Source organism: Toxorhynchites rutilus, chromosome 2 (assembly GCF_029784135.1).
Source record: "Toxorhynchites rutilus septentrionalis strain SRP chromosome 2, ASM2978413v1, whole genome shotgun sequence".
NCBI lineage: Eukaryota > Metazoa > Arthropoda > Insecta > Diptera > Culicidae > Toxorhynchites > Toxorhynchites rutilus.
Genome location: NC_073745.1, coordinates 333,587,971 through 333,610,166, shown reverse-complemented (window position 1 = coordinate 333,610,166; position 22,196 = coordinate 333,587,971). Strand labels below are relative to the sequence as shown.

Below are 22,196 nucleotides of genomic sequence, written 5' to 3'. Positions count from 1 at the left end.
AATTTTTAACGATCCCGACGTAACAATGCATTTTGTTTGCACAAACAGGCTGTTGGTGACACCGTTCATCAACGCTATCATGATGAACGAAACTAGCTTCACCACAGCACCTGCTCCAAACGCTGTACAATTATAACTGAGTAGATTTCGTCTTCTTCTTTTTTTGGCTTTAGGAGGCTTTAAACTTTTCAGTTCATTCGCCTCTAAAGGATTTCGTCTACTCCGACGGTTTCTCCAGGTGCCTTGATTGAGCGCTCGTGTTCGGGAACCTAATCCGATCACCACAAAAGCAATCATCATCAATGAGCTAGATTGTTATGATTTGAATAGCCTGTTTTCAAAACAATTTTGTAGCTATCGATTTTTTTTTGACCAATAAGTAACAACAATATAACTGACTTTTTATCTTTCGAATGAAGTGATTGTTATACCACTTCATTTAGCCGATAAAGAGGTATTAACTTTCAAAACCTTTCACTCCATCGTCACTCTCACGTTTTCAAAATTTAGAACTTACATCCCGGTACAGAAATAAAAGACGTAGTCCTACATCAAAAAAAAATTAAATCCTTTTTTACCAGAGGTTTCAAAGACACATGCTAACATTATTTGTACCGAGATTTTGTGCCTATCTGTTTCGATCAAACGTCTTTTGGCACCTTTGCGTTTTAATGAAAATACCTGTGAAAATATTCATTAAAAATTAGAAGAATCTGTTCCTAGAGGCATGGTCTAGAGCAGCTATACTCAACCTGCGGTTGACCCATCTGGTGTTACTCTATTTTGAACCATTTTGAATGTAGAGCAATAACGAAAACCTATAAAATAATCAACTAATCTAAAATCGTAAGGCTACACCTTTCAGTAATGGTGCAAAATCAGAAAACAGAGCACGGTTTTATAAAATAGAAGTAGAAAATGGAGAGTTCTCAATTTATCGAATAGAAACAAGCTACTCGCGATGCATGTTCGGTGGAGGCACTGCGTCGATTTTCATGCCGTCTGGTGGAGAGTGTTTCTTTATTTTTACACCACATCATTCTTTCATCTTCACTGGAGTGCAAGTTAAAAATCTCGAAAGGGGAGCAGGGATTCGAGCGTTAATACCCTTTTGCCGACTGAGAGAAGTGGTATTGCAATTACTTCCGAAAGATAAAAGGTGTATAAGTGATGTTTGTTATCTGGCTTTGAAAGCAAACAATTGAAATCACAAAAATCTATAAGTTTTGATGAAATCACAAGAAACTGAGTCAACGGTTGATGTATGTCGTCGGATGGCCGTGAAAGCAGTATAAATATTGTGCTCAGCCTGGTCGATCTAAATTTCTATTCTGCTACTGTGTTGAACGAACATGCTGTTTTTTTCGCCTCAGAATGTATTCTAAGAATATGTGCGAATTTAGCATGGTGCACAAGTAAAGCATAAGAGAAATATTAAAAATATAACCAACCTCCACGTAACGGTATGAAAACCAACGGTGTGCGAGGATTCATATCGATATGTGGAGATGGTTGTGTACAATTGGACAAATTGTTGATTTTATGCTGGAAGAGAGCTTCTATAGATTGGGGAGTGTGTTCGGATTTATTGGTGTAATGATGATGATGTTTTGAATTATAGAGGCTTTCTCAGACTCTCAGACTTCCTCAGTTAATACGTCTCTAGCCTTCAAAAAGCCCAATTTGGAAACTGAATAAAAAACTAGACAAAACGCACAGCCTTGACAAAGACTATTTGGAATGTCTCGCTACCGCTGACATCTGGTCGCTAGCTAGATGACTGATAAATCGTGAATGACTTATTGGTGACGTTCTGGTCGATCAATTTATTGGCGCGAATTCAAGCATTGTTTCCGGGTTTAAAGTGGCATCAAAGTGCAGCGCATTTGAAGCCGAATGTGAAGAAGATATTGTCAGTAGTGAGAGCTGCGTTCGTTTGTGGAAGACTGAAGGTGAAAATTTGTTCCGCAGCGGTTGCTGTCGCCGATTTTCTGTTGCCGTTATGAATGTTGAAAATATAACTTTGCTGAGAGACACTGAAAAACTATTTGGATATCCAGTTAATGCAGTATTTCAGTGTCGCTCTAGACAGCGAGCAATCAACAGTTACATGTTAATTCTGAGCTAATTTGAAAATCTGCTTTCATTGTTTACGAAACATTCGCACTTCAATTGTGCAACGAAGTTACGAAAGCGTAACTTTTCAGTGCACAGCTACAGATTGCTTGCCAAATGAGAAGAATTCTGTCGATGGTCGGACTGTTCCCGAACCTTTTCAAAATATCAGACGAGTTGGAATAATTCCACAGTTCAGCTAATTCACGAGCGAATAGACTGAGATTTTCACTGCGAGCGTGCAGGATCGATTCGCGATTCGCTTATTCCGTTGACACCATGATGCAAACAAACGAATTTATCCTGATAAGTAATACCTACTGTGCTTTTTACTACTTGGCTTTGTAGTGTACTACTAACGCAATCCAGCTGAAATACAAGCTATTCTAACATGTACAAATATTTGTTGGCTAGAAGATACAAGTATGCCAATATCTGTATATTCTCAGATAGCCAAGCAGCTCTTTTTTCCCCTTATTCATTTTATTTATTTCATATTCATCTGTTACAATTCATTACCTGTGCTTTGAATTAGCATTTTTGTTTGCTAAAACGAGTAGAAAACCTTAACCTACCTTAACCTAATCTAAACCTAAGGTTAGCAATACCGATTACCCGCGGCAACTCGGGGGTTAATTATTAACGTATTACGAACCAGTGAAACCCAATTTCTTCGAGCAAAACTTAACCGACCTTAACAGATATTGGAAAATCCTTTTTTTTCCTAACCAGCATATTAAGAACTAGCGAAACCCTATTACTCCAAGCGAAGCCTAATCGACCTTAGCAGATATTCAGAAACTCTTGAAATGTTTTTCTTTTTTTTTTATTGTTCCACCGTACTTCTCGTATTCCATCTTTGAACGCTATCAGATAATCATTGCGAGTCTTACCAAAACTATTCAAATTGAATTTAATTCCCTATACAGTAAGCCAGAGGGCAGCTTTCGATTTGTAACATTTTTCAGAAATTTGTGACGCAATCAACTCCTCTGGATCACTGATTTGTAGTTTCATCCGCAAATGTATTATAGACTTGATCCACGACCAAACCGTCAAAACTGAAGTACAAAGTTTTATCCTGTGTTTCAGTGTGTCGAGACTACCACAAATGCTGCAAAGAGGAGAATCTATTCCTGCTATTCGGTTATTAAACATTTTGCTACGCGTAGGAACTAAATCTTTATACATCACAAATAAGGCCGTTTTTTTGATCAGTTGAGAGGAAGGTTTTACTGAAATTTTCGTATAGAATTTCCCATTGCACGTTGGGCAGTTCTGTTTGCAAACGAGGTTTAATATTCATCGCATTTTGAAAATGGTGATATATATTCCTACTTGTATTCAAATTAGAATCCCCTTCTAAACTTCTGGCAATAACCAGCCATTTCCTAGCGTTTCTTGTTAAGTATCTATTGTTAACGTTATTCAACATAAATTCATCGAGGTGTTGGTTGGGATTGCGGTGTGCGTGTAGAATGTTTTTTCTTTATAAAAAGACTTTTAGATTTGGTTTCTACATGTTCCAATCCTAAACCACCCTTGAACGTTGGCAGGCATAATTCATTTTTCGCTACACTATACAGGTATCCTTTCCACATAATTTTATTGCACAAACTTGTTCAATATGTTTGTTCGCTGGTGGAAATATTTGAGCAATATACCATAATTTAGAGAGAATATAAATATTCAAGATAAACACTTTTTGAATAAGATTAAGTTTTCTCTGTGCATGCAGGGAGATTATAAATTTCAAGTTGGACACTAAGTTGGTATAGTTGATTTCAACAGTTTGCTCAAATTTTTTATGCAAATCTATATAATTTGTAAACTATCAACTTCCAACTTAATCATATGAGGCCCAGAACGACAGTTATTAAATCGTAAAAAGTTCGATTTAAGGAAATTCATTTTAATTTTACCATAAATACTAAAATAATGAACTAGTTCTAAGACTCGATCAAATTCGTGATTGTTACGTATGAGAATGTTGATATCATCCGCATAAGCAATTATGTTCTTAATACCGAACAATTTATATGCAACACCATTTCCTAAATAAACTACATTCTTTCCTCATTGCTTACATCACTCATCAAATTTGTGACTGGCGATAGCGCCAATTTACTAAGCCACCTTCAGCAAAGACGCAAGATGAATAGCACACGTGTCCATATGAATTGGAAAGTGAAAAGTGTTAATGGTGGCGTCCGAACGTTGAGTGGGTGACATCTAAGCGACGACCGCTGTTTCACCAACGCTTAGCCTCGCTTCGGGCTATACAAAATAAATTAAGGAAATCTTTTATCAGTCAAAATAAGTAGTTGAACGTTGGGCACTGTTGTGACAAAACCGCTTCGTAATATCATCAGCCTTCAGTCGAAATGGTCCGAGCTTCGAACGATTAGATTTCACCCCAAAAGCCCCACTTTCGGTCATTGAGGCGATGAAGCAAACGTATTGAGGCAGTCCTTTGAATGTAGCGACACCTCTTTTTTCGAGTGGTAACAATGTTTAGCGCTTGCCGTCTCGCAATTGCGGGAATTCGATTGCGACGAATAACATAATTTTGTCGGTGTGTTTCGTTAATTCGGTGACCGTTACTCTCGGGAGGCACTTTTCTTTGTTCCAGCTGCCTGCGAGGACACCGGACCGCCTCAGGCCGGTGGCATTAATTATGCATGCGCAGCTCTAATCGCCAGGAACCCCCGCTTACCGAACCGCGCTATGTGTGAGTGCAGGAAAAGCCACCATTAGAATGTCCACCAAAGGGAAGGGACCACACAATTGTTTTGCTTACCAACGCTAGACAAAGAAGGAAGTGCGCAGTGAACAATATCCGCCTAATTGGCACTTTCAAGGAGCTGTGGCTTCAAGATCACCCGATCCGGTGGGAAGATATGCTGAAATCTGATCGACACCGAACACAACGCAACAGCAACCTTCCAGGGCGTCAATCTCGCGAATAGAATTTCCAGCAGTCTCGCAGCGGAACATGATGGAGGTCAAACATCACGCGCCAATGCGCGCTCCGAACACAATAACCATCTGACCCCTTGCAATGTTTCCGCTTTTTCTCCCCCCAACTGCGCCGGGCAGAAGAATTGTGTTTATGCAACACAACATATGTTGTTACACACGCGCGGATGATGCCGAGTTCCCCGCGGAGAAGATATCGAGATCATTATCGGGTCCGGTTATCTTTGGCACTTTACCGGTAGTTGGATGCGCATAAGTTATATGCGATTAGCGGCAACAGCAGCAGAAGTGGGGGAAAACAATGGAGCTGCACGGTCATTAGCTTGTGCTACTTTTTATGGATGCCTTTAAATTGATGTGACGTCGAATTTACACGAGTCGAGCATGTGTGCATGCGGGGATCATTGCATATGATTTGAACTTTGGCCAGCACAGCTAGACGGTAATTTACATCAATTATATTGGAATGCTTGTTTGAGATTGTGTTGAAATTGGATAGTTGTCTGAACTTCAATTATAAGTTGTGAAATCCCCTAATAGAACATTTCTGTGAGCAAGTTCCTGGTGAGAACCTTAATTCAACGACAAGTAAAATCGTTGCAAGACCTAATGCCGACAACAAACATTCTTAAACAATAGTGTGATTCATTGGTTTTGATTTCATTATTTTGATTAATAATATAGTAATAGTAATTCTTAATTTATCTTTATGTGTTCTCCATTGATTAGGAAATCATTTAATTGATACAGATTCAATCTCAAATTGCAACATATTTCTACCGAACTTTGTGGGCAACGATCTCGAGATATTTGATGGGTTTAATTACACGTTCATAAATTAGTCATAGCGATTGTTTTTTTTTTCAGTTGCTCTCACAATGTACATGATTTGGTGAAACAGGAACAATAAATGTATATCTTTCTCAATCCTTTTCAGAAATTAAGCTCTGATTGCTTAGAATCATAGGATCAGCCTTATGTTGGTAGGGTTTTGATGAAATAAAAAGAAAAGTGATAAAACAGAACATTTATTGCTTTATTAAAAAAATATCAAAAAGGTTATATCAATGTGTCTTTAACGAAATAGTGAGCATTTCTTCGAATATCTCGCTTTGTATTTTGAGCCAACATGAACTCATTTATTATATCATCTCCTTTTTTCACCTTGCAGTCATCCCGTCACTTCTCCTGAGCTCTTCTTTTGGAAAATTGTTCATCGACTCAAAGGAGTTGTGGGTAATTGAGCAGGTTGAAGTCTTTTCTGATGAAGAACTACTTTGTATAGTCACTACCTGCATGATCTTGTTAAAATTCCACATGTTTTCCTTGTGAATTCAATGATTCAACGTGACAATAGAAAAATTATTTCCATGCACATTTGCTTACCCATTTTATGGTCCACAATTTATCAGCAAAGACAGATTTAAACATGCTTGGGAATCTTCTCAACCAATTGTCTAATTGGACTTCTGGCGTGCAATCCATTTTTATGCATCGTTAGAACTTTGCTATAAGTTTTAGTACATTTTTTTTCAGACACCCATTTTCACTCCATGATGACACTGCAGATGGATCCTCCAGACAGACCTTTTTTGAAATTATATTTTTTACCATTTTGACTTGACGTTATCGAGAAAGAGTAAGCTTTTGATTTGCAGGGAATGAGTGTCATCAAAATAAAAATATTCAAATGGATACTGGATACCGATGAATCGTGATTGACTTATCAGTGACTTTTTCCTGATCCTTCATATATTTTTCGTGAATTCCAGCATTGTTTCCGGGTTAAAAGTGATGTCAAAATGCAGGGCATTTCAAGTCGGATGTTCCAGTGGTAAGAGCTGTGTTCTTCATTGAAAAACTGAAGGTGAAAATTGGAGCTGTGTCCGCTCCCACACGATCGATTTGGTTTGGATTTTCTGTTGCCGTTCTGCGAAAGGTGCTATTTGGATTTTCAATCCAAATTTAAATTGACAATCTGCTCAAATTGGCCTCTTATTGCCAACCGTCCACGTTGATTTTCAAAATAATTTGGAAATCGAAATAACGTCAAAATATAAAATCAGGAAAATCTCGAAAATAAAAATTCGAAACACCTTTTATGCAGTATTTGTTCCATAGATGAAATTCTGGAATTAATTGCTATATGGCATACTGGCATTTCAAAAAGTACGGTGATTTCATATTGTTATGAAAAACAATTTGTTTATTCATCAATACTCATGTTATTTCCTACAAACCCGGTGAATATGATGGCTGAGGAATGAATTTAGTGTTGATGTTAGCCAGAAAAAAAAACTCTCACAAGCAATTGCAATATTGTGATGGAAAAGCTGTGATATTTTTGTCCACAATTTCGAACGTTTTTCTCGTATTGCTTCTCGGAAATGGCGCACAAGAGCAAGATTACACTAATTATTGACCGTACGACCTTGTAGTATGAGCCCTCGATGCACCACGCTGGAAGTCGAGGAGAACAGTAAGCAAAACCTTGGCCATTTGATGGCACTAGGTATGCAGTTTCGGAACCAGCCTCGCTAACACACGTTACATGTTCAAAAATGAAAAAAAAAATCATTTCAATGATCAAACTGATATTCCACCTATTTTAGAAATTCTCAAACTGGTGATTCAACAATTTATGAAAAACTTTTTTTCACCGCTTCTAAGTTTTTATCTGTTTTTAACATGATGGGGCATCCAGAGTAAGCTTCTACATTGGCATCTTCTCGGCCATCTTGGAACAGCTAGTATCACTCTAATTTTTTATCAACACCATTCCTACAGTACCACTGTTAACGTTTCACTGGAACACAAAATGTTACGTTTTACACAAATTTCGATGCTACTTTATATTTTGCAGCAGAAAATTTTCGAGCACACCAAAACACGTCTGACTTTTGTATCTATAAAAAAAAAGTTCGGTACTTGTATACTAACACAACAAATAAAAAAAAGTACGTTGCACGTAGGTCACTTTACTTTCATAACACACCATGTAGAAATCTGGTAATGCAACAATGCAGATTTGAACAGAAATTGGATTAATATTGCTCAAAAATACTGCATATTGGAACTGACTCATAAGTAACTCGTGGATATCAAAACGCCATTACTGTTGACTGAGTGACAGAGTAAGGGTGCTCTTGTATGACATGACAGCAAATCAATTCACAATCTATTAGAAGCATAATTGTTTCAAAGCAAAATAAAGGGTGTGTCACATCAAATTGCATCACGGAAAAAACGCTGTAGAAATTCGCCCCGTAGACCGATCCTTTTGAAAATTTTAGACAGTAAAATAAAAACTATTAAACAACTTTTGGCATTTTCTTTTTATTCATACTTCGAGCCCAAGCCCGTATGCTCGCACCTTCCTCTTTACCCCGTCCATAAGGTTCTGTACAACGTCAGGTTGTAGTTTTTTTTAACAGAAATCCATTTTCTCTTGAAGTCCGCCTCCGATTTGACAACTTTTGGGTTCTTCCGGTAGGTCTGCTTCATAATCGCCCAATATTCTATTGGGCGAAGCTCCGGCGCGTTGGGCGGGTTCATTTCCTTTGGCACGAAGGTGACCCCGTTGGAGTACAGCTTCCGGGCTCGCGTCTTCCCCACCATGTTTTGCCTTTCGTCTCGGTTAGGAGCCTTCTGAACCTTGTATGTACGCAGGCCCTCCCGCTGCTTGGTCCGCTGGACGAATGAACTTGACAAATTCAGCTTATTGGCGACATCCCGGACTGAACTTCTCGGATCACGTCTAAACTGCTTAACTACGCGCTTGTGATCTTTTTCACTGACGGAGCATCCATTTTTGCCGTTCTTCACCTTCCGGTCGACGGTTAGGTTCTCGAAGTATCGTTTTAGTACTCTGCTGGCCGTGGATTGGACGATTCCCAGCATCTTACCGATGTCCCGATGTGACAACTCCGGATTCTCGAAATGAGTGCACAGGATTAATTCACGACGCTCTTTTTCGTTCGACGACATTTTTCCAAATTTACGAAAAATTTACAGTGAAGCATGGCCAACGTGATCTATACACTCTTATCTGATTATAAGCGAAAGCTGAAGATATAATTCCTAAAAATTAAATTTCTACAGCGTTTTTTCCCTGATGCAATTTGATGTGACACACCCTTTATTAGAAGAGAAATGTCTCTAAAATAATTACAAAAAAACATTTTCTTTTAATTTATAGAAAAAAATAGCTTCCTAAAAATATAGCAAATGAAGAATGTTTTCCGACGAGAAATGCATACAATAATTCTTGGATTTTGGCCACCTCTGCGTCTCCAACATCATGAAGACCTCCCTTTAATTGTCTAAACAAGCTATGCTCAACCAGCATCCCCCGCGGTGCGTATGTGGCCCGGCAGGTTCTTTTGCGTTGGCTCATCTGGTGTTACGTTATTTAAAAATAGTTTATATAAGTAAAAATAACGTTAACCTCAGAAACCTATTTTTTACGTAGGACTGCGTCTTTCAGCAATGGTGCCAAATCATTTTTATGAAATAGAAATAGCAAATATAGCGTTCGTTCTACGGACATATATTCCAATTCAAGCTCCACCCGTTTTCAATTTGTATATACAGTATATACAACCTGTTCGTGATTTAATAGCATGCACGGTTCATCAGTCATCCAGATAGCGACCAGCCGGCAGCGAAGTTTACCAAATGATCTCTCTAAAGGCCGAGAGTTTCGTTTAGTTGTCGAAATTGGCAAACAGTGGTTTTGTTCGGTGGGGGTCCGCGTCGATTTTCATTTCATGTCTTCTAAAGTCTGCTTCATTTAATATTGGAACACAAACAATTGCGTGTAGTTCAGTCATTTATTAACGAATTCATAATTTGTTTTTCATACAAATGTAGCATTTTCTTTACTCTTTCATAAAAAAAAATTAAAAAAATTATTCATTGCTGTTTCGAAGAAATTCTCGTACTTTTCCCGTAATACGGCACATTAGGCGGCGCACACCCTTTTCGTCCACCGTTTTGGCGATTTGATTCCACCAGTTCTTCATTTGAGTCATGTTCCTAACAAGTTTTCCCTTTGCCTTAAGCCTCCGCTTCGTGATTGCCCAGTATTTCTCTATCGGCCGGAACTGAGGGCAGTTTGGGGGGTTGAGGTCCTTCGGTATTACGCTGACCCCGTTCGTTGCGTACCATTCCATAACCGTTTTGCTGTAATGGCAGCTTGCGAGGTTCGGCCAAAACATTACTGGACGGTCGTGGGCACGAATAAACGGCAGAATCCGTTTCTGTAGGCACTCTTTTTTGTAGACTTCTGATGTCATTGTCTTGTCAGTGAGAAAGACTTTGGTTTTCTGTCCACAACTGCATATCCCCTGCCAAATCATGTACTTGCGGGCGAATTTATCCGCAAACACGAACTTAAATTTTGCAGGTACATCCCCCCGAGCCGTCGCCAAATAAAATTTTTGACCTGGGATTTGCCCAAAGTCCGCCTTCACGTAGGTCTCATCGTCCATCAGAATACATCCGTCGAACTTGGTCAGCACTTGGTCGTACAGCTTTCGAGCACGGATTCTGGCCACATTGTTCTGCTTCAGCGTCCGATTTGGCTGTTTGCTGGCTCGGAATGACCTTATTCCTTCCCGGAGACGAATTCGTCGCACCGTACTGTGAGCGGCCTGGAACTTATTGGCCAAATCGCGGTCTGAAAGATTGGGATTCCTCTTGACGGCCTTGATGACTTTCCCACGCAGTTTCCGGTCGACAGTTCCACTCCGACGCTTCGAATGCGGCTTCCGAGCCGTCGTCAATGTTTCCTTGTACTGCTTGATAACACGCCATACGGTATTTCTGGGCATTTTAAGCTGTTTAGCTAGCTTAGATGCCGACAACAATGGATTTTCAAGAAAACTGTGCACAATTTTATCTCTCCGTTCGGCTTCCATGGCGGTTGTTTACAAAATGCTATCGTTTGGTGTTATGACATAAATACATGGTGAAAGGTAATGAATTTCCCGACACGTGGGTGAAAAAAGTTTCCAAATCCGTCCACTAGGAGCGCCACAATGAGCAAAAGAATTTGTTCCAATATTAAATGAAGCAGACTTTAATATTGGTGAAATCACAAAAATCTATAAATATGCTTGAAAGTCCATCGAAGCCATATCGCCAGTGAAAGCACTATACATATGGTGCTCGCCCTGGCCAACCTCAGTTTCTACTTTTGCTACCGAGTTGAATGGACTGCAAAGCAGTCAACATCCAGGCCTCCTTCAGCCGAAGGATCCGCCACTACCTCAATGGTGTGATCCATCAGTGGATTTCATGAGTTATCAAATGGATAACGGTGGTGGGGGAACAAATATGTAATAACGATACAAATTTTATGTATTGTTAGAGAGTTATTTTAAAAATGCTTTGTTCAATGCTTTATATATTAAATATCCGAAGAATTCTAGTCCTGAAAATGGACGATTCAGAAAACGAATTTACACAATCGGCCTTGAGACAGGCCATTTAGAAAGCATCGCTGGTCGCTAGCAGGATGACTGATAAATCTTGAATGACTTATTGGTGACTTTTACCGATCGAATTCGTGAATCCGAGCCTTGTTTCCGGGATGAAAGTGGCATGAAAGTGCTACGATTTCAAGCCAGATGTAAAGAAGGTATTTTTCTGCGACGAGAGCTGAAAGCTGTCGGTTTCTAATTTCGTAGTCTTACGTTTACATTTCAGTCGGATACCACCCTTCTTTTTTTTCTAGCCTGCGATACAATGATTAAAGACGGCGCCAGTGGTTGTGTGGTTAGCGTAACAGCATCACAATCCGATCGGCCTGGGTTCAATCCCAGCTGGCATCGTTGGGATTTTCTGAAGCGAAAAATCTCTGGTTACGTCTTGCTTCGGAAGGGAAGTTAAAAAAGTTGGCCCGGCTCATGAGTTGTTGAGTAAATAGGAACAGGTGGAGTCGCCTCCCTGATGTCGGTGACACAAAAGTGGCGGAAATAGGCCTACGAAAAATAAGCGAAGATAAAAAAAATAAAAAAAAAACATGATTAAAATGTGTTTCTGACCCCTCTGGAAAAAAAAGTTGAGTACCGCTGGTTTTAACCATCTTCCGCGAGTACTAGAGCCTTGATCATCTTCACCGTAAGCTTCAGTAAGTAAACGATGACTTTGAAGCACTTTCATTTAAATTCCAACAAAACAGTAAAGCTTCCCTAAAATGCTGCTTTTTTGGCATAAAATGTTCCTTTTTCGCAACAAAAAATATACACATCAGACCTGCGATTAACAGCCTGTCAAAAACACTTTCGTACGCAAGTGCCGTCAATTTTTGACGTAGAACTACGTCTTTCAGGAAGGGTGCGAAATAAGAAAATAAGTTACGTTTTTATGAAATAAAGTTAACGTTAATAAGTTTCTTTCAACTGATGGAATGGGACTCGATCTCAACACAAGCGGAATATAGGAACAATGGTGTTTATAGATTGTGATGGATATCTGCGTGGAGAGGAGAAAGTCTGGTGTGAGTTGGCAGCGCAGCTCAATCGTGAAGTGAGGACGGAACCAAATAACCGAATAGTGCTGAGAGCTTTCAACAATTTTCTTTTCGTTGATCAAATTCAAAAACTAAAAAGTTATATCAAAAATTTCAATGCATTCTTAAATAATATCCGAAGTGAAAAACATTCGGATAGAATAATATAATTCCGTGGTTCTACGTCGAAAATGCGGTCGTGTCATAGATACAACCCCTTACAATTTTTTTTTCCAACGAAACCACTTACGGAAAACGGGTAGAATCAATTCTCACACCCAATACCATTCGGCAAGTAACAAGTAACCTACTTCAGATGGACAACAAAATCAGTAAAAACGAACATTTTATCCTTTTATTCTATCGCATTTTCGTACGTCGAATTCGGAGCAGTTGTTTGCGTTGCTTCAATGCCAGTGCTGATAACTTAGTACGTGTGGTCATTATATGAAGTGGCATACGCATAATTTATAGTGGTTTAGACCAATTTTAGAAATTAGCTTGGCGTCGTTCTATCCATCGTTGTTTATCCTAGAACGTATTTATATCATTCATTTGCTCCAAAAAGATCGTAAATAGCTCAAGCGGTTCGGAGGCTGCTTTTTTTTTGAGAATGGGTATCCGGATCAGTGCCATAGATTATCAAAATTTATTCACGACAGAAAGAATTAACTTTCTCCCAGTTTCGGATGAATTCTCTTCTGCTGAGACACAACACCATATCTCTCATAATGAGTGTAACGCAAGAGTTCATCTCAATCATGTCAATGACTCGTGAACTTTGTTTACTATATTAAATGAAAACAGTTCGAATGAATTTCGATAAACCTGCATTCGCTTACCTTCCTTACTGTCAAAAATTTGAGATGATTATCACGGAAGCCACATTAATATTCATCGCTTGCAGTGAATATTTTTTAAAAACGATTCTTATACTGATTCCGGATGAAATGGGTGTAAGTCATTTTACCCGCCAATTCCGCACCTAGCATACATAGACTGCGGTTAAATGTGTTGAATACAATCAATTTAAATGCGAAGAAACCAAGAATAGGGACGAAGCGACTCATTGCCGTCCACACTCCACATGCTAGTAACTTTTATATTTTTTGTAATTTTCCTGCGTTCAAATAATTTTTGTATTCTTGAAATATTAATAAACAGATATAGTATAATGGATATTATACAATATTATTTGTTTTATTTATTCAGAGCTCAAAAAAACGTCCAAAAATCATGGGTCCACACTAGAATTCACTAGATTAGATTGGTTGACGTTGAATTTTTATGTTTTGATTCTCACTAACGCGCAATGATATTGAATTCTAATGATTGAAATATCAAGACGAAAATGAAAATGAACTTAGAAATAATTAGTGAATATAACGAATTTCATCTATATCTATAGTCATTTTCCACCGTACTAATAAACATATATGTCAAGCAGATTCGTAAGCCCAATAACAGCTACATTTTCCCGCCGAAAATACAGGTAGTAGGGTTATATCCTTATTATATCTGTGGGAACAATATATTGCCTTATGGGAACAATAAAAATGGTTAATACGCACATTTCTCACCAGTATCCAGATATGACAGCATCCAAGTTTACTAATGCTATCGAGTAAAATATACTAACCTCTGGTAGATATTTTTCTGATTCTGATTCTGATTTTTCTAAGGGTAGTATTGTTTCATCTTTATCGATAATCGCTTGAGACGTAGGTTGTCAATGCAAAGTAAGTTGAAATTCGTCGTATTTGAATGTCGTGAACGTGAATTTTTTTTGGCACTGATCCGGATCATAGTTGTAAACAGTCCACATTTTCGATGACGTTCACGTATATCAAAAATGTCATGTCATAGCCGGTTCATCCGTTCACACGCGACCAAAAACTTTTCAGCTAGTGAGCTACTGTCATACTTCCAAACGAATTAGAGAACAAAACAAAAAGGTAGAATGAGCGTCTCGATTTCCTCTTTTTTCTCCGACTGTAGTGTGAGTGCATGTCAAACAAATTCAAGAAAAAAATGTACTTTGAATATCGTGTTTTTTTATTTTTTGTTTTAATCAACTCGAGAAACTTGAGGAGGTTGTATTTTTTATTAATATGTTTATTTTTACAAGCTCAGACAAATTCTTAATTTTATTGTTTATTCACATTTTCACTTAAAAAGCATTCATAAAATTCTTATTTATAATTTATTATTTACATTATCACTTTTTCTATGGTTAAAGGAATGAGGGACCGATTACTCACGGGCGTATGCCACGTATTCGGAGATTCTCATTGTTCTGCAAGATCTGAAAATTATAATTTAATTTAGGATATATTTATGTTTCAAAACCGACAGTCATACTTCGTGCTTGCTGTAGAACTCTATTATCTGAAAGACACCGCCCCAACGTGCTTTCAAGTAAAGAGGAGACAGTGGTTGTTTATGGAGCTCAAAAAACGGACATGAAACGGAACCTTGGAATTTTCGTCTTCTGCATCATCGATCGGAAAGGACATCGTTTGCAGATATGATTGCAACTGATTAACGGCTGCAATCATGTTCCTTCCGTTGTCACAGGTAACTGCGAAGCACTGATCCAGACTTATTCTGAATTCTGTCTTTCCGTAATTTCCAGAGTTCCTGTAAGATATAACCATGTAGTACTGATGTATCCGAATAACCACCTAAATATTCTTACCGATAGTTCTCATTATCACTTCTTGCGTTCACCACCAGTTTCTTAGTAATTTTCCGCTTCTTCGAAGGTACTTTACTTTGCTGCGCCTGCCGATATTTGCAATTCAACGATGCATCAATCGAGCAAACCACAAATCCATTCCCAAACACTGTACACACTTGTTTTAAGATATCCCTGAACCTTTCCTTTTCCCCGGATGTCGCTATATTTGTAAAACGTTCGGATTAGTTTAATAATTTATATTAAATTCGCACAATGCTCAACGGTAGGAAATCGGTCGAATTTATTCAGGAGGAACGTCGATGAAAGATAATCTGCGTTTGACGTTACCACCAGTGTTGCCACAAGTACTGATTTATCTCCCGATAAATCTACAGCTACAGATTTTTGATTTTTTTCTGAATACATTCTGTACGGTACAGATTACACATTTTTTGTCCTAAACTATTGATTGGTACAGATTTTTTCTATATTTATGGCAGGTGGGGTTGGTTGAGCGAATAAGAAAAAGATTCGATTTCAATAATTCGATACTTAATGCTGCTGCGATGTTAAACTCTAGAAACTTCCAATAAGCATCAAAGTAGTATTAGAAGAGTTTATAGGTTTCTACGATGAGAATTTGCAAGAGTTGGAAAACAAATAACGTGCCCTAAAAAGGAAATTAGTTCGTAAGTCAATCATATCATTTATGGTTCGTTCGCATATCCGTCGCTTCGACACCTTGTTTCTAACATTCTTACTATATCTTACTTCTCGGCAATCGTCAAGCGATTTTTCTGATTATAACAACAACAAATCAAAGCTACTAAATCGGCTCAGCAACGTCAGATGTTTGAAGGAAAAAGTACAACTAAAAATATTTTAAACCCTTTCCAGTACAGATGAATTTATGGCAACACTGATTACCATCATAATAGTGGTGGTATCCAATTCGCGATGACGACATTGTGTTTCGTTTTCCGAGTTTGGGAAGCGATAATAACAATAATGAAATTTCAGGGGATATGAACAATCTTTTAAAATGAAAATTATCAATGAGAATTAACTTTTCCTCATCGAATATGTATTCTATGTAAAAGACTAGCACGTTTACTCGCGAATTGTGAACAAATATAAAACGAAAAATGGGTTTGTTAATGTGGCAGTGTCAAATAAATTCGAAATACAAATGTCGTGTGTTATATGGCATTTTGTTACAGGGATGTTGAATGAACTCGAATTTTAGAACGTAACCGACAACAGACGGCGAACGTTATGAAAATTGTGTCAATGACGGTCCCCGCATACAAGCCTGATCCGGATAGCTGGCCAACAAGCCGATTTGTCAGACCCTGCTTCTTCTTCGGTGGCAAAACGTTCCTAAAGGAACGTTCGCCATCTCAATTTAGTATTACTCACGTCATTTTTACTAGTAAAGGGTGTGTCACATCAAATTGCATCACGGAAAAAACGCTGTAGAAATTCGCCCAGTAGACCGATCCTTTTGAAAATTTTAGACAGTAAAATAAAAACTATTAAACAACTTTTGGCATTTTCTTTTTATTCATACTTCGAGCCCAAGCCCGTATGCTCGCACCTTACTCTTTACCCCGTCCATAAGGTTCTGTACAACGTCAGGTTGTAGTTTTTTTTTAACAGAAATCCATTTTCTCTTGAAGTCCGTCTCCGATTTGACAACTTTTGGGTTCTTCCGGAGGGTCTGCTTCATAATCGCCCAATATTTCTCTATTGGGCGAAGCTCCGGCGCGTTGGGCGGGTTCATTTCCTTTGGCACGAAGGTGACCCCATTGGCTTCGTACCACTCCAACACGTCCTTTGAATAGTGGCACGAAGCGAGATCCGGCCAGAAGATGGTCGGGCTCTCGTGCTGCTTCAATAGTGGTAGTAAGCGCTTCTGTAGGCACTCCTTAAGGTAAACCTGCCCGTTTACCGTGCCGGTCATCACGAAGGGGGCGCTCCGCTTTCCGCAAGAGCAGATCGCTTGCCACACCATGTACTTTTTGACAAACTTGGATAGTTTCTGCTTGCGAATCTCCTCCGGAACGCTGAATTTGTCCTCTGCGGAGAAGAACAACAGGCCCGGCAGCTGACGAAAGTCCGTTTTGACGGAGGTTTCGTCGTCCATTACCAGGCTTCGTCAGCATTTCGGTGTACAGCTTCCGGGCTCGCGTCTTCCCACCATGTTTTGCCTCTCGTCGCGGTTAGGAGCCTTCTGAACCTTGTATGTACGCAGGCCCTCCCGCTGCTTGGTCCGCTGGACGAATGAACTTGACAAATTCAGCTTATTGGCGACATCCCGGACCGAACTTCTCGGATCATGTCTAAACTGCTTAACTACGCGCTTGTGATCTTTTTCACTGACGGAGCATCCATTTTGGCCGTTCTTCACCTTCCGGTCGATGGTTAGGTTCTCGAAGTATCGTTTTAGTACTCTGCTGACCGTGGATTGGACGATTCCCAGCATCTTACCGATGTCCCGATGTGACAACTCCGGATTCTCGAAATGAGTGCGCAGGATTAATTCACGACGCTCTTTTTCGTTCAACGACATTTTTCCAAATTTACGAAAAATTAACAGTGAAGCATGGCCAACGTGATCTATACACTCTTATCTGATTATAAGCGAAAGCTGAAGATATAATTCCTAAAAATAAAATTTCTACAGCGTTTTTTCCGTGATGCAATTTGATGTGACACACCCTTTACTTAGTAGAGATTTCATCGCCAAATAGCCTACCTTGAACTATATGCTATGTGGCAAGCTCTAGAATACACGTGACCATAGTGTAAGTCAGAGAAAATAAATTTTCAGACCAGGGCATATTATAAAAGTATGGGTTTACATTTTTCCAATACGGAATTGAAACGAAATTGGAATTGATGAGTTTTCACACATACAGAAATTGGCATAGTAATCTGGATCGTTGTATTTTATGAAGAATGAAACTGGGTATTGAACCTTAGTATACTTGATAAATGGAAATATTAGCACAAAAGCTTTGTACCACTAAAACAATGTCATATTTTACTCTATTTAACAACAACTGAATTTGAAGTTGGCTGATTTTCGGTGGCCGACTAGCGTTTTTCTACCGAATGAGTCGGAAAAAGAATTACTGTCGATTGAAAACGAGTGCCTTGAAGTTGTAATTTATGTTTTTGAACGAGAAAATTGTAGCCATATCTGGTGAATGCGATGGATTTTCATTTATGTTCGTTGATTTTTTACCAGATTTTTTTTCTTCTTGGCCGTACAATTAACACGAACTGACAAAATGAAGGACAATGAATAAATTCAATGACACATTGCTCAGCATCAATATTAAGTTGTGCCAACATAGCAACAAGAATGTTTACCATCCCTTCAAAGGAGTTTTCAAGTATTCAATTCCTGGCACTTTTTGAGATAAAATTTTGTGAGTAACCTTTGCATCTTGAATCGATTGCTTCACGAGAAGTCATGAATTCATCACACAAATGATTAGTTCAATCTTTCCTACGAACCTCATTGAAGGCAATATCATTGAAATTATTCGAACCGCTTCAAACCGTTATATGAAGTAATATGCAGCAACGGCAACACCAATTCCGGCCCATTTTCCGCATACCATTCGGGGAATCGGGATCGACCGTTCCGCCGAACGGAGGTTCGCGCTCGCGCGCCCCTTACTGCCAGAACAATGACAAATCATATTTCGTTTTCTGCCTTTCAACCGGTCCATTACGGGGCAATTATGTTTCGAGTGCAATAGCACAGCGCCTTTTTGTGTACAATCACTTTCTGGCCGGCGCGCTTTATGGGGAAACACTCGCGGTTCCAACCGCGGCGACTTTTTCAACTGAGCCTCGGTTCGAGCGATTGGAAATAATTTCAAGTATGAATCACACACCCGCCCCCCTCTCTGAATTACCTCCCCCTAGAGATAGGGGTTACCTAACGGGAGATCGCGTTCTACGACGATCCAATTTCGGCCGCACGGGTTTCAACATTCTGCTGGACCGGCGCCCGATCTCACCCTCACCACCCACGTAACGTGTGAATGGTCTGCACCGTTGAACAAATTATTATTCATGTCCAATAAGATATTTCACTTTCACAGACAAACGAAGACAACAACAAAAAAAGATTGTTAAATGCGGCGAGCGCCGCTTTCAAGGGTTGGGCCATTGCACTGCGGCTATAGCATATTTTTACGCAAATAAACGAACATATGTAAGTTCGCAAGCTCGAAACAAAAACACGCGCGAATAGGAGCACCTTAGCCTATTAAAATGCTAATGTAAGCACACCGTCGTCATTCAGCTAGAACGAGATGAAGGCAGTGAGAGGCATTCGTGTGCAAACCGGCGGCTGCAATGGCGATGCAACGCCGGCGACGCCACGTTGGCGTCCGCTATGCTCGGCTGCCAAAGCGTCGGCGATATAATAACGATCCCCCCGAAAACGTTGGCTCATTTTTCATTAATGTTAAACTACTTTGTAAATACCAGCAAACGGAACAACTGCATCTAATTGATCAACCCAGTCAACAACAAAACCGGGTGATCGGAGAAGAAGCGAAAAAAAATCCCGGGCGTAGTGCAATTCGTGAACCAATTCATCATCATTTCACACCCATTTACCTCCAAAATGAAGCATACTCGGGTGCCATTAACGGGTCGGTGGGTCGGCTGGGAATGCACACAAGGGCCCCCGAAGACGAATTGGTCTGTTTCAACGGCACACTCAAAACCGGGCAATCATTATTTACAGAACAATCAAAGTGCAATCATACGTCAGTAACGGCAACAGCATCAGCAGTAGTGGCGATGGTAGCGGTGGTAACGGCGGCGGCGGCGTCTGTTGCTGATGAAGATGATGAGCTGGTGCAGCTCGGTCTAATTAGTGCACCGAATTGGCGTAAATTAATATCTCCGCGTATAGTGAGTTGCTGCAGGCTCCTCCCGGGGTCAACATTCTGTAACGGTTAAAAGAGAGCTCATTTTTAAGGGTGGCGATGAATGGCCCAAAATTTATGGGATTGTGTTTGATGCTTCGGGAAAACCGATTTTTTCCCCGAAGAAAAAAAAGTCTCGAAGAGTTTAAAAAAAGTTACAGGAAGGTTGTGTCCCAGACACGACCGCATATGACGTGAATTACGTTAGGCTATTCCATTATTATTCTCTTTGTTAATAATTCGATGGCCCTAAAAATGACCGTTTAGTTTGATTGTTGAGTATTGCTTGTGCACTCCACCAGTGTTAGAATAGAGCGATGATAGCAGAAGCGTGGTGATTAGTCGTTGCATGGTGCATATCACAATAAAAGATGCTGAAGGAAAATCAGATATACTGGATACTGCTCTCTGTGGCCCTGGACGAGATGGCTTCTGCGTTCTGTATGGATAAAATAATAAAAAGTGTATATGGAGAGAGACTGAACAGTTTCTCTATTGCATCAAACCAACGGCACACAAACCTGAATGCATCAACGCGAACTTCAATCAGACTAATAATACGACAAAATAGACAGCTCAAGTCAGAAGATGCGTACTGGAATAATGCTCGAACAGACATTTGTAGCGATTGAGCTTTGAAGTTAGTTCACTTATTTTTGGTTGTGCTAACGTAAGGATATTTATCACTATTCACTCGCGAGACGCGACACGGAACTAGGACACAACACTTATAATCCTTACAAACATTAAAATGGTTAAAATTACCTTTTTCGTCGACCGGTTTCGGGCTCGATGTTGCCCATCTACTGGACGGTGTCCGACTGGTTACGATGGAGCACTAACACATATTCATACGGTTATCAGTACTTGTCGAAGATATAGTTTGCTGAGTTATCAGCTTCGTCAGATGGAAGAGTTGAGATGATATTGGTGCATCTTCTTCATTCGTAAGTGGGGAATCGCTGGTTGAGATGTACATTGATTCCCATGCATTCAACTGTGAGGCTTTTCGTACATTTCTAATAATTTTTGCCTTCTCCCAGTCTACGCAGTGGGCTTGAGTTAAAGCATGTGCTGCCACACTTGATTCGCTGGCTCGTTCATTATCCACCGCATTCTTATGTTCACGTAGGCGGATTTTGAATTTCCGACGAGTTTGACCGATGTATACACTAGTACAGTCTTTGCAGGGAATCTGATAGATCCCTGATTTTTCATCCGGTGGAATTCTATCTTTCAGGTTGCACAAAAGGTCTTTCAGGGTGCTCTCACTTTTGTACACCACATGAAATCCGTGTTTCCGGAGTGTAGACTGGACTGTGTTGGTTATTTTGGGATAGTACGGTAGGCTGATCCTTTTGTGTTGTTCCTTCTCAGGCTCTAATGTGGTGTTGTTTTTTCTCCATTTCTTCTTCTCGTGTTTCCGAAGGATTTTCTCCACAAAACATCTCTTGTACCCATTCAGCTCTGCAGCATGGTAGATTCTATTTTTCTCCGCTATGTAATCATCTCTCTCCATTGGTATGTTGAGGAGACGATACACCATGGAGTGGAAGGCTGCTTGTTTTTGTGCGCCGAAGTGATTAGAGTCGGAAGTTATATATCTATTCGTAGACGTTGGTTTACGGTATATCCCAAACTTTAGCCGATTATCTTCCTTCCGGGTAATGTACAGGTCCAGAAAAGGAAGTGTACCGTCTTTTTCTTTTTCGACGGTAAACTTAATCGTCCTATGTCGGGAATTCAACAACTCCAACGTCTGCTTCAAGTATCGTTCTTTCACAACTGCGAAGATGTCATCTACATAGCGTCTCCACATTCGAGGGAAGAATTTTTCTTTCGCCAACTCTGTTTCAAAATCTTTCATGAAAACCTCCGCTAAGAGTGGCGATAGCTTGCTACCCATACTGAGACCGAACGTTTGCTTGTAGAACTTTCCCCTGAACGA

General features: G+C 39.7%; 1 protein-coding gene and 1 long non-coding RNA gene across 2 annotated transcripts in view; one reads left to right on the top strand and one right to left on the bottom strand.

The window, feature by feature from the left end:
• LOC129767118 (uncharacterized) overlaps positions 1 to 22,196 on the top strand; it is a 486,003-nt gene that overhangs the window by 414,405 nt on the left and 49,402 nt on the right. The window lies entirely within an intron of this gene.
• Positions 14,745 to 16,310, bottom strand: LOC129771886 (uncharacterized). Its single transcript, XR_008742496.1, has 3 exons — positions 15,309 to 16,310; positions 14,972 to 15,250; positions 14,745 to 14,915 (listed from the first exon to the last, which is right to left on the bottom strand). It is a non-coding gene; the product is annotated as an uncharacterized LOC129771886 (long non-coding RNA).